Raw genomic sequence first — 12,399 nt, forward strand, 5'->3', positions numbered from 1 at the left:
CCTTTTCATCACAAAGTTCCTTGACACATGTCATCAGAATGCTCCATGTCCTTCTCATCACAATGCTCCATGCCCTGGTCTTCACAATGCTACAAAACCCCTGTAATCACAATGCTCCATGAACCTTTTTATCAGTATGCTCCATGACAATTGTCATCACAAGGCGCTATGGTCCTCTCATCACAATGCTCCAGGACCTTCTAATCGCATTGCTCCATTCCCTTCTCATCACAGTGCTCCATGACCCTGTCATCACAGTACTCCATGAATATTTTCTGCCCAATGCTCCATGACCTTCCCATCACAATGCTCCATGACCCATGTCATCACAATGCTACATGACCACAGTCATCAAAATGATCCATGCCACTTGTCATCAGAATATTCCATGCGCTTGTCATCACCATGCTCCATAACCCTGTAATCACAATGGTCCTTGATGCTTGTCGTCACAGAGCTCCATGACACTTGTCATCACGGTGCTCCATGCCTTTGTCAGCAAAATGCTACATGACCTTGTCATCACAATGCTCCATGCAAATGTCCTCACAATTCTCCATTACCAGTGTCATCACAATCCTCCATGAACCTTGGGATCACATTGCTTCATGCCCTTGTCATCACAATGCTCCATGATTCTTGAAATCAAAATGATCCATGACCTCTGTCATCACAATGCTCCAAACACTTGTGATCACCATGTTCCATAACACTTGTCATCACAACGCTCCATGATGCCTGCCATCACAATACTCCATGCCCTTGTCATCACAATGCTCCATGAATTTTGTCATCACAATGCTCAATACACCTGTCATCACAATGCTCCCTGACACTTTTCGTCAGAATGCTCCTTGAACCCTGTCATGAAAAGTCTCCATGCCTTTTTCATCACAATGCTCCATGCCCTTTTTCTCACAATGCTCCATGCCATTGTCATCACAATACTCCACAAGCTTGTCATCAGAATGCTCCAAGACCCTTGTCATCACAGTGCTCCATGATCCCTGTCATCACAATGCTCCATGACACCTGTCATCACAATGCTCCATGCCCCTTGTCATTACAGTGCTCCATGATGCTCGTCATCACAAATATCCATGATCTCATCAAAATGCTCCACGGTCTTTCCATCACAATGCTCCATGACACTTCTCATCACAATGTTACATGCTCTTGTCATCACAATTCTCCATGTACTTGTCATCGCAATGCTCCATGACCCCTGTCATAGCAAGCTCCATGTGCTTTTCATCACAATGCTTCACGAACTTGTCATCAGAATTCTCAATGGCCCTTGTCATCACAATCCTCCATGCCCTTGTCATCAAAATGCTCCATGACCCTTGTCCTCACAATGCTCCAAACCCCTGTCATCACAATGCTCCATTAACTTTGTCATCACATTCCTCCATGACACTTGGCATCACAATGCTCCATGCCATTGTCATCAAAATGGACCATGACATATGTCATCACAATTCTCCCTGACCCCTGTCTTCACAGTACTCCATGATCTTCTCATCACAATGCTCCATGACCTTGTCATCAGAATGTGCCATGCCCACTGTCATCACAATAAACCATGAAACTTGTCAGAACAATGCACCATGCCACTGTCATCACAATGCTCCATACCCTTGTCATCACAATGCTCCGTGACTCCAGTCATCACAATGCTTCATGACCTTTTTCATCACAATGGTCCATGCCCTCGTCATCACAAGGCTCTGTGACCATTGTCACCACAGTGCTCCATGAATTTTTCATCACAATGCTCTGTGATTGTTGTCATCACAATGTTCCATTCCTTTGTCAGCACAATGCTCCATGACCCATGACTTCACAATGCTCCATTCGGTTCTCAGCACAATGATCCATGATCCATGTCATCAAAATGCGCCATGCACTTGTTATCACAATTCTCCACAGCCTTTTCATCACAATGCTCCATAAATCTTGTCATCACAATGCTCCATAAACTTTGTTATCACAATGCTCCATGCACTTCTCCTCAAAATGCTTTCTCACCACTGATATCACAATGTTCCATCACTAGTCATCACAATACTCCCTCACCACTGTCATCACAATTTTCCATGACCTCTGTCATCACAATGCTACATGCCCTTATCATCACAATGCTCCATGACTCCTGACATCAAAATGTTCCATATCCTCTGTCATCAAAATGCTCCATCACCCTTTTCATCACAATTCTCCAAGACCCCTGAAATCACAATGTTCCATAACCACTGTCATCAAAATATTCCATGACACTTTTCATCAAATTGCTCCATGACCCTGTCATCACAATGCACTATGTCCAACATCATCATGCTTCATGCTATTGTCATCACAATGAAATCAATATGCTCCATGACGTCTGTCATCAAAATGCTCCAAACCCTTGTGATCACAATGTTCTATAACCATTGTCATCACAATGCACCATGAAACTCATCATCACAATTATCCATGGTCTTCTCATCACAGTGTTCCATGAACTTTGTCATCACAATGCTCAATACACTTGTCATCAAAATGCTCCATGACACTTTTAATCACTATGGTCCTTGAACCCTGTCATGACAAGGCTCCATGCCTTTTTCATCACAATGATCCATACCATTTTCATCACAATGCTCCAAGACCCGTGTAATCACAATGCTCCATGACCTTAATCACAAAGCTCCATGATGCATGTCATCAGAATGCTCCATGGCCTTCTCATCACAATGCTCCAAGACCCCTGTCATCTCAATGCTCTGTGATTCCAGTCATCACAATGCTCCATGACATTTGTCATCACAATGCTCAATACACTTGTCATCACAATGCTCCATGAGCTTGTCAGCACAATGCTCCCTGACACTTGTCATCAGTACGCACTTTGAACACTGTCATGACAAGAATCCATGCCTATTTCATCACAATGATCCATTCCCCTTTCATCACAATGCTCCAAGACCACTGTTATCACAATGCCCCGTGACTTCAGTCATCACAATGATTCATGACATTTGTCATAACAATGGTCCATGTCCTCGTCACACAAGGCTCTGTGACCATTGTCACCACAGTGCTCCATGAACTTTTCATCACAATGCTCTGTGGTCTTTGTCATCACCATGCTGCATGCCTTTGTCAGCACAATGCTCCATGACCCTTGTCATCACAATGCTCCATGCACTTGTCAGCACAATGCTCCATAACCCATGTCATCACAATGCGCCATGCACTTGTCATCACAATGCTCCACATCCTTGTCGTTACAGTGCTCCAAAAACCTTGTCATCACAATTCTCCATGCACTTCTCATCAAAATGATCTCTCCCCCCTGTCATCACAATGTTCCATGATCCTTGTCATGACAATGCTACATGATCTAATCATCACAATGCTCCATGAGCCATGACATCACAATGTTCCATAACCCCTGTCATCAAAATGCTCCATGACCCTTTTCATCACAATGCTCCATGAGCCCTGACATAACAATGTTCCATAACCACTGTCATCAAAATGTTCCATGATCCTTTTCATCAAATTGCTCCATGACACTGTCATCACAATACTCCCTGCCCTTCTCATCACAATGCACCACGACCTTGTCATCAAAATGCTCCATGAAATTTGTCATCACAAAGCTCCATGACACTTGGCATCACAATGCTCCATGCCATTTTCATCAAATGCTCCATGACCCCTGTAATCACAATGCTCCATGCCAGTTTTCATCAGAATTCTCCATGAGAATTGTCATCACAAGGCTACATCGTCCTCTCATCACAATGCTCCAGGACCTTGTCATCACAATGCTCCGTGACTCCAGTCATCACAATGCTTCATGAAGTTTGTCAACACAATGGTCCATGACCTCGTCATCAAAAGGCTCTGTGATATTTGTCACCACAATGCTCCATGAAATTTTCATCACAATGCTCTGTTAACAATGTCATCACTATGCTCCATACCTTTGTCAGCACAATGCTCCATGACCATTGTCATCGCAATGTTCCAAGCCCTTGTCATCACAATGCTCCATTACCTTTGTCATCACAATCCTCCATGACACTTGGCTTCACAATGCTCCATGCCATTGTCATCACAATGGACAATGACATATGTCATCACAATGCTCCCTGACACCTGTCTTCACAATACTCCATGACCTTGTCATCACAATGATCCATGCCCTTGTCATCACAATGCTCCATGCCCTTGTCTTCACAATGCACCATGCCTACACTCATCAAAATAATCCATGAAAGTTGTCAGACCAATTCTCCATGCCCCTATGATCACAGTGCTCCATGCCGTTGTCATCACAATGCAACATGAACACTGTCATCACAATGCTCCATGACTCCAGTCATCACAATGCTTCATGACCATTGACATCACAGTGGTCCATGCCCTGGTCATCAGAAGTCTCTGTGACTTTTGTCACCACAATGCTCCATGAACTTTTCATCACAATGCTCCATGACCCTTGTCATCAAAAAGCGCCATGCGCTTCTCAGCACAATGCTCCATGACCCATGTCATCACAATGCATCATGCGCGTGTCATCACAATGCTCCACAACGTTGTCATCACAGTGCTCCATAAACCTTGTCATCACAATGCACCATGCACTTCTCATCAAAATGCTCTCTCACAACTGATATCACAATGTTCCATCACTAGTCATCACTATACTCCCTCACCCCTCTCATCACAATGTTCCATGACCCCTGTAATCACAATGCTCCATGCCCTTGTCATCACAAAACTCCATGATGCATGTCATCAGAATGCTCCATGGCCTTCTCATCACAATGCTCCATGCCCTTGCCATCACAATGCTCCATTACCCCTGTCATCACAATGCTCCATGACCACTGTCAACACAGCGCTTCATGACCACTGACAGCACAATGATCTGGGACACTTGTCATCAAAATGCTCCATGACACTTGTCATGACAATGATCCATGCGCTTGTCATCCCAATTCTCCATGACCCCTGTAATCAGAATGTTCCGTGACACTTGTCATCCCAGTGCTCCATGACCCTTGGCATCACAATGCTCCATGCCATTGTCATCACAATGCTCCATGAACCCTCTCATCACATTGCTCATTGCCCTTGTCATCACAAAGCTCCATGACGCTTGTCATCACACTGCTCGATGCCAATCTCATCACAATGCTGCAGGCCCTTGTCATTACAATATTCCATGGTCCATGTATCACCGTGTTCCGTGCCCTTGTCATCACAATGCTCCATGCCCACTCTCATCACAATAATCCATAAAACTTGTCACATCAATTCTCCATGCACTTGTCATCAAAAGGCTCCATTACCAGTGTCATAACAATGCTCCATGACCCCTGTCATCACAATGTTCCACGGCCTCATCATCACAAGGCTCCATGACCCTTGTCATCACAATTCTCCAAGAACCCTGTAATCGCAATGCTCAATGCATTTGTCATCACAAAGCTCCATGACGCATGTCTTCAGAATGCTCCATGGCCTTCTCATCACAATGCTCCATGCCCTTGTCATCACAATGCTCCAACAACCCTGTAATGACAATGTTCCATGCCTCTTTTCATCTCAATGCTCCATGAACCCTGTCATCACAATTCACCGTGCCCATCACCATAATATTTCATGCTATTGTCATCACAATGAAATCAAAATGCTCAATGACCTCTGTCATCACAATGCACCAAACCCTTCTGATCACAATGTTCCATAACACTTGTCATCACAATGCCCCATGACGCTGGTCATCACAATTATCCATGGTCTTCTCATCACAATGCTCCATGACCTTTGTCATCACAATGCTCAATACACTTGTCAGCTCAATGCTCCCTGACATTTGTCTTCAGAATGCTCCTAGAAACCTGTCATGAAAAGGTTCCATGCCTTTTTCATCACAATGTTCCATGCACTTTTCATCACTATGCTCCAGGCCATTGTCATCACAAAACTCCACAAGCCCGTCATCAGAAAGCTCCATGACCCATGTCATCACAATGCTTCATGACCCCTGTCATCACAGTGCTCCATGAAACCTGTCATCACAGTGCTCCATGACACCTGTCATCACAATGCTCCATGCCCCTTGTCATTACAGTGCTCCATGACTTTCGTCATCACAATTATCCATGGCCTTCTCATCACACTGCTCCACGGTCTTGCCATCACTATGCTCCATGCCCTAGTCTTCACAATGCTCCATGTCCCTTGTCATCACAATTCTCCACATCCTTGTCATCACAACACTCCATGACACTTCTCATCACAATGTTACGTGGTCTTGTCATCACATTTCTCCATGCACTTTTCATAGCAATGCTCCATGCCCCCTGTCATAGCAAGCTCCGTGCGCTTGTCATCACAATGCTTCACGACGTTTGCATCAAAATTCTCAATGGCCCTTGTCATCACAATGCTCCATGTCCTTGTCATCACAATGCTCCATGACCCTTTTCTTCACAATTCTAAATGAAATTGTCATCACAATGCTCCAATACCTTTGTCATCACAATCCTCCATGACACTTGGCATCACAAGGCTCCATTACATTTGTAATCACAATCCTCCATGACACTTGGCATCACAATGCTCCATGACATATGTCATCACAGTGCTCCCTGACACCTGTCTTCACAATAATACATGACCTTGTCATAACTATGTTCCATGCCCTTGTCATCACAATGTGCCCTGTCCACTCTCATAGCAATAATTCATGAAAATTGTCAGACCAATGCTCCATGCCCCTGTCATCACAATGCTCCATGCCCTTGTAATCACAATGCTCCATGACCCCTCACATCATAATGCTCCGTGACTCCAGCCATCACAATGCTTTATGAACTTTTTCATCACAATTGTTAATTCCCTCATCATCACAATGCTCTGTAACATTTGTCATCACAATGCTCCACAACCTTGTCATCACAATTTTCCATAAACCTTTTCATCACAATGCTCCATGCACTTCTAATCTAAATGCTCTCTCACCACTGATATCACAATGTTCCATCACCAGTCATCACAATACTCCCTCAACACTGTCATCACAATGTTCCATGACCCCTGTCATCAAAATGCTACATGCCCTTCTCATCACAATGCTCCATGACCACTGACATCACAATGTTCCATAACCCCTGTCATCAAAATATTCCCTGACCCTTTCCATCAAATTGTTCCATGAACCTGTCATCAGAATGCTGCCTGCCCTACTCATCACAATGCACCACGCCCATGTCATCAAAATGCACCATGACATTTGTCATCACAAAGCTCCATGACCCTTGGCATCACAATGCTCCATTTCATTGTCATCACAATGGACAATGACATGTGTCATCACAATGCTCCATGACACCTGTCTTCACAATACTCCATGACCTTGTCATCACAATGTTCCATGCCCTTGTCATCACAATGCGTGATGCCCACTGTCCTCACAATAATCCATGAAACATGTCAGACCAATGTTCCAAGCATCTGTCATCACAATGCTCCATGCCCTTGTCATCACAATGCTTCATGACCTTTGTCATCACAATGTTCCAAGACCTTGTCATCAAAATGCTCCATTACCTTTGTCATCACAATCCTCCATGAAACTTGGTATCACAATGCTCCATGCCATTGTCATCACAATGGACAATGACATGTGTCATCACAATGCTCCATGACACCTGTCTTCACAATACTCCATGACCTTGTCATCACAATGTTCCATGCCCTTGTCATCACAATGTGCCATGCCCACTGTCATAACAATAATCCATGAAACATGTCAGACCAATGTTCCATGCCCCTGTCATCACAATGCTCCATGCCCTTGTCATCACAATGCTCCATGACCCCTGTCATCACAATGCTCCGTGTCTCCAGTCATCTCAATGCTTCAAGACCTTTGTCCTCACAATGGTCCAGGCCCTCGTCACACAAGGCTCTGTGACCTTTGTCACCACAATGCTCCATGCCCTTGTCATCTCGATGCTCCATGCCCACTGTCATCACAATAATCCATGAAACTTGTCAGAACAATGTTCCATGCCCCTGTCATCACATTGCTCCATGCCCTTGTCATCACAATGCTCCATGACCCCTGTCATCACAATGCTCGGGGACTCCAGTCATCACAATGATTCATGACCTTTCTCATCACAATGGTCCATGCCCTCGTCACACATGGCTCTGTGATAATTGTCACCACAATGCTCCATGAAATTTTCATCACAATGCTCTGTGTCCCTTGTCATCACAATGCTCCATGCCTTTGTCAGCACAATGTTCCATGACACTTGTCATCAAAATGCTCCATGCACTTGTCAGCACAATGCTACATGACACATGTCATCACAATGTGCCATGCTTTTTTCATCACAATGCTCCAAGACCCCTCTAATCACAATGCTCCAGGTCCTTGTCATAACAAAGCTCCATGACGCATGTCATCAGAATGCTCCATTGCTTTCTCATCACAATGCTCCATGCCCTTGTCATCACATTGCTTCAAAACCCCTGTAATCTCAATGCTCCATGCACCTTTTCATCAGCATGCTCCATGCCCTTGTCATCACAATGCTCCATGACCCTTGTCATCGCAATGTTCCAAGCCCTTGTCATCAAAATGCTCCATTACCTTTGTCATCACAATCCTCCATGACACTTGGTATCACAATGCTCCATGCCATTGTCATCACAATGGACAATGACATATGTCATCACAATGCTCCCTGACACCTGTCTTCACAATACTACATGACCTTGTTATCACAATGTTCCATGCCCTTGTCATCACAATGCGCCATGCACACTTTCCTCACAATAATCCATGAAATATGTCAGACCAATGTTCCATGCACCTGTCATCACCATGCTCCATGCCCTTGTCATCCCAATGCTCCATGAACCCTGTCATCACAATGCTCCGTGACTCCAGTCATCACAATGATTCATGACCTTTCTCATCAAAATGGTCCATGCCCTCGTCTCACAAGGCTCTGTGATCTTTGTCACCACAATGCTCCAAGAAATTTTCATCACAATGCTCCGTGTCCCTTGTCATCACAATGCTCCATGACACATGTCATCACAATGTGCCATGCTCTTTTCATCACAATGCTGCACATCCTTTTCATCGCTATGCTCCATAAAAATTGTCATCACAATGCTCCATGCACTTCTCATCAAAATGCTCTCTCACCTCATATATCACAATGTCCCATCACTAGTCATCACAATACTCGCTCAACCCTGTTATCACAATGTTCCATGACCACTGTCATCACAGTGCTACATGCCCTTATAATCACAATGCTCCATGACCCCTGACATCACAATGTTCCATAACCCCTGTCACAAAATGCTCAATGACACATTTCATCACAATGCTTCATGACCCCTGACATCACAATGTTCCATAACCCCTGTCATCAAAATATTCCATGACCCTTTTATTCAAATTGCTCCATGACCCTGTAATCACAATGCTCCCTGCCCTTCTCATCACAATGCACCACGCCCTTGTCATCACAATGCCCCATGACATTTGTCATCACAAAGCTCCATGACGCTTGGCATCACAATGCTCCAAACCATTGTCATCACAATGCTTAATGAAAACTCTCTTCACATTGCTCCATGCCCTTGTCATTACAATGCTCCATTACACCTGTCATAAAAATGCTCCATGACCCCTGCCATCACAAAGTTCCACGGCCTTGTCATCACAAGGCTCCATGACCCTTGTCATCACAATGCTCTGAGACCTCTGTAATCAAAATTCTCCATGCCACTTTTCATCTCAATGCTCCATGAACACTGTCATCACAATGCACCATGCCCATCATCATAATGATTTATGCTATTGTCATCACAATGAAATCAAAATGCTCCATGTCCTCTGTCATCAAAATGCTCCAAACACTTTTGATCACAATGCTCCATAACACTTGTCATCACATGCCCCATGACGCTCGTCATCACAATTATGCAGCGTCTTCTCATCACAGTGCTCCATGACCTTGGTCACCACAATGCTCAATACATTTGGCATCACAATGCTCGCTGACACTTGTCATCAGTATGCTCCTTGAACACTGTCATGACAAGGCTCCATGCCTTTTTCAGCACAATGATCCATTCCCTTTTCATCACAATGATCCAAGACCCCTGTTATCACAATGTTCCGTGACTCCGGTCATCACAATGCTTCATGACATTTGTCATCACAATGGTCCATGACCTGGTCACACAAATCTCTGTGACCTTTGTCACCACAATGTTCCATGAAATTTTTATCACAATGCTCTGTGACTCTTGTCATCAAAAAGCTCCATGCCTTTGTCAGCACAATGCTCCATGACCCTTGTCATCACAATGCTCGATGCGCGTGTCAGCACAATGCTCCATAGCCCATGTCATCACAATGCACTTGTCATCACAATGCTCCACATACTTGTCATCAAAATGCTCCATAAACCTTGTCATCACAATGCTCCATGCACTTCTCCTTAAAATGCCTTCTCACCACTGATATCACAATGTTCCATCACTAGTCATCACAATACACCCTCACCCCTGTCATCACAATATTCCATGACCACTGTAATCACAATTCTCCATGCCCTTGTCATCACAAAGCTCCATGACGCATGTCATCAGAATGCTCCATGGCCTTCTCATCACAATGCTCCATGCCCTTGTCATCACAATGCTCCAACACCCCTGTAATCACAATGCTCCATGACCCTTTTCATCTCAATTCTCCATGAAACATGTCATCACAATGCACCGTGCCCATCACCATAATATTTCATGCTATTGTCATCACAGTGAAATCAAAATGCTCAATGACCTCTGTCATCAAAATGCACGAATCCCTTCTGATCACAATGTTCCATAACACTTGTCATCACGATGCCCCATGACGCTGGTCATCACAATTATCCATGGTCTTCTCATCACAATGCTCCATGATCTTTGTCATCACAATGCTCAATACACTTTTCATCACAATGCTCCCTGACAGTTGTCATCAGTATGCTCCTTGAACCCTGTCATGACAAGGCTCCATGCATTTTTCATCACAATGATCCATTCCCTTTTCATCACAATGCTCCAAGACCCCTGTAATCACAATGCTCCATGTCCTTGTCATCACAAAGCTCCATGATGCATGTCATCAGAATGCTCCATTGCCTTCTCATCACAATGCTCCATGCCTTTGTCATCACAGTGCTCCCCAAACTTGTCATCTCAATGCTCCATAAACATTGTCATCACAATGCTCCACATCCTTGTCATCACAATGCTCCATGCACTTCTCATCAAAATGCTCTCTCACCACATATATCAGAATGTTCCAACACTAGTCATCACAGTACTCGCTCACCCCTGTCATCACAATGTTCCATGACCACTGTCATCACAGTGCTCCATGCCCTTGTCATCACAATGCTCCAAGACCCTTGTCATCACGATGCTCTAAACCATTGTCTTCAAAATGCTCCATTACGTTTGTCATCACAATCCTCCATGACACTTGGCATCACAATGCTCCATGCAATTGTCATCGCAATGGACCATGACATATTTCATCAAAATGCTCGCTGACACCTGTTTTCACAATACTCCCTGACCTTGTCATCACAATGCTCCAAGACCCCGGTAATCACAGTGCTCCATGCCCCTTTTTATCTCAATGCCCCATGAACCCTGTCATCACAGTGCACCATGCACATCATCATAATGCTTCATGCTGTTGTCATCACAATGAAATCAAAACGCTCCATGACATCTGTCATCACAATGCTAAAAACCCTTGTGATCACAATGTTCCATAGAACTTGTCATCACAATGCCCCATGATGCTCGTCATCACAATTATGAATGGTTTAATCATCACAATGCTCCATGACCTTTGTCACCACAATCCTCAATACACTTATCACCACAATGCTCCCTGACACTTGTCATCAGTATGCTCCATGAACACTGTCATGAAAAGGCTCCATGCCTTTTTCATCACAATGATCCTTTCCCTTTTCATCACAATGCTGCAAGACCCCTGTAATCACAATGCTCCCTGCCCTTGTCATCACAAAGCTCCATGACACATGTCATCTGAATGCTCCATGGCCTTCTCATCACAATGCTCCATGCCCTTGGCATCACAATGGTCCAAGTACACTCTCATCACAATGCTCCGTGACTACAGTCATCACAGTGCTTCATGACATTTGTCATCACAATGTTCCATGACCTCGTCACACAAGGCTTTGTGACATTTATCACCACAATGCTCCATGAACTATTCATCACAGTGCTCTGTGAACCTTGTCATCACAAACCTCCATGCCATTGTCA

Source organism: Hyperoodon ampullatus (genome assembly GCF_949752795.1).
Source record: "Hyperoodon ampullatus genome assembly, chromosome: X".
Lineage (NCBI taxonomy): Eukaryota > Metazoa > Chordata > Mammalia > Artiodactyla > Ziphiidae > Hyperoodon > Hyperoodon ampullatus.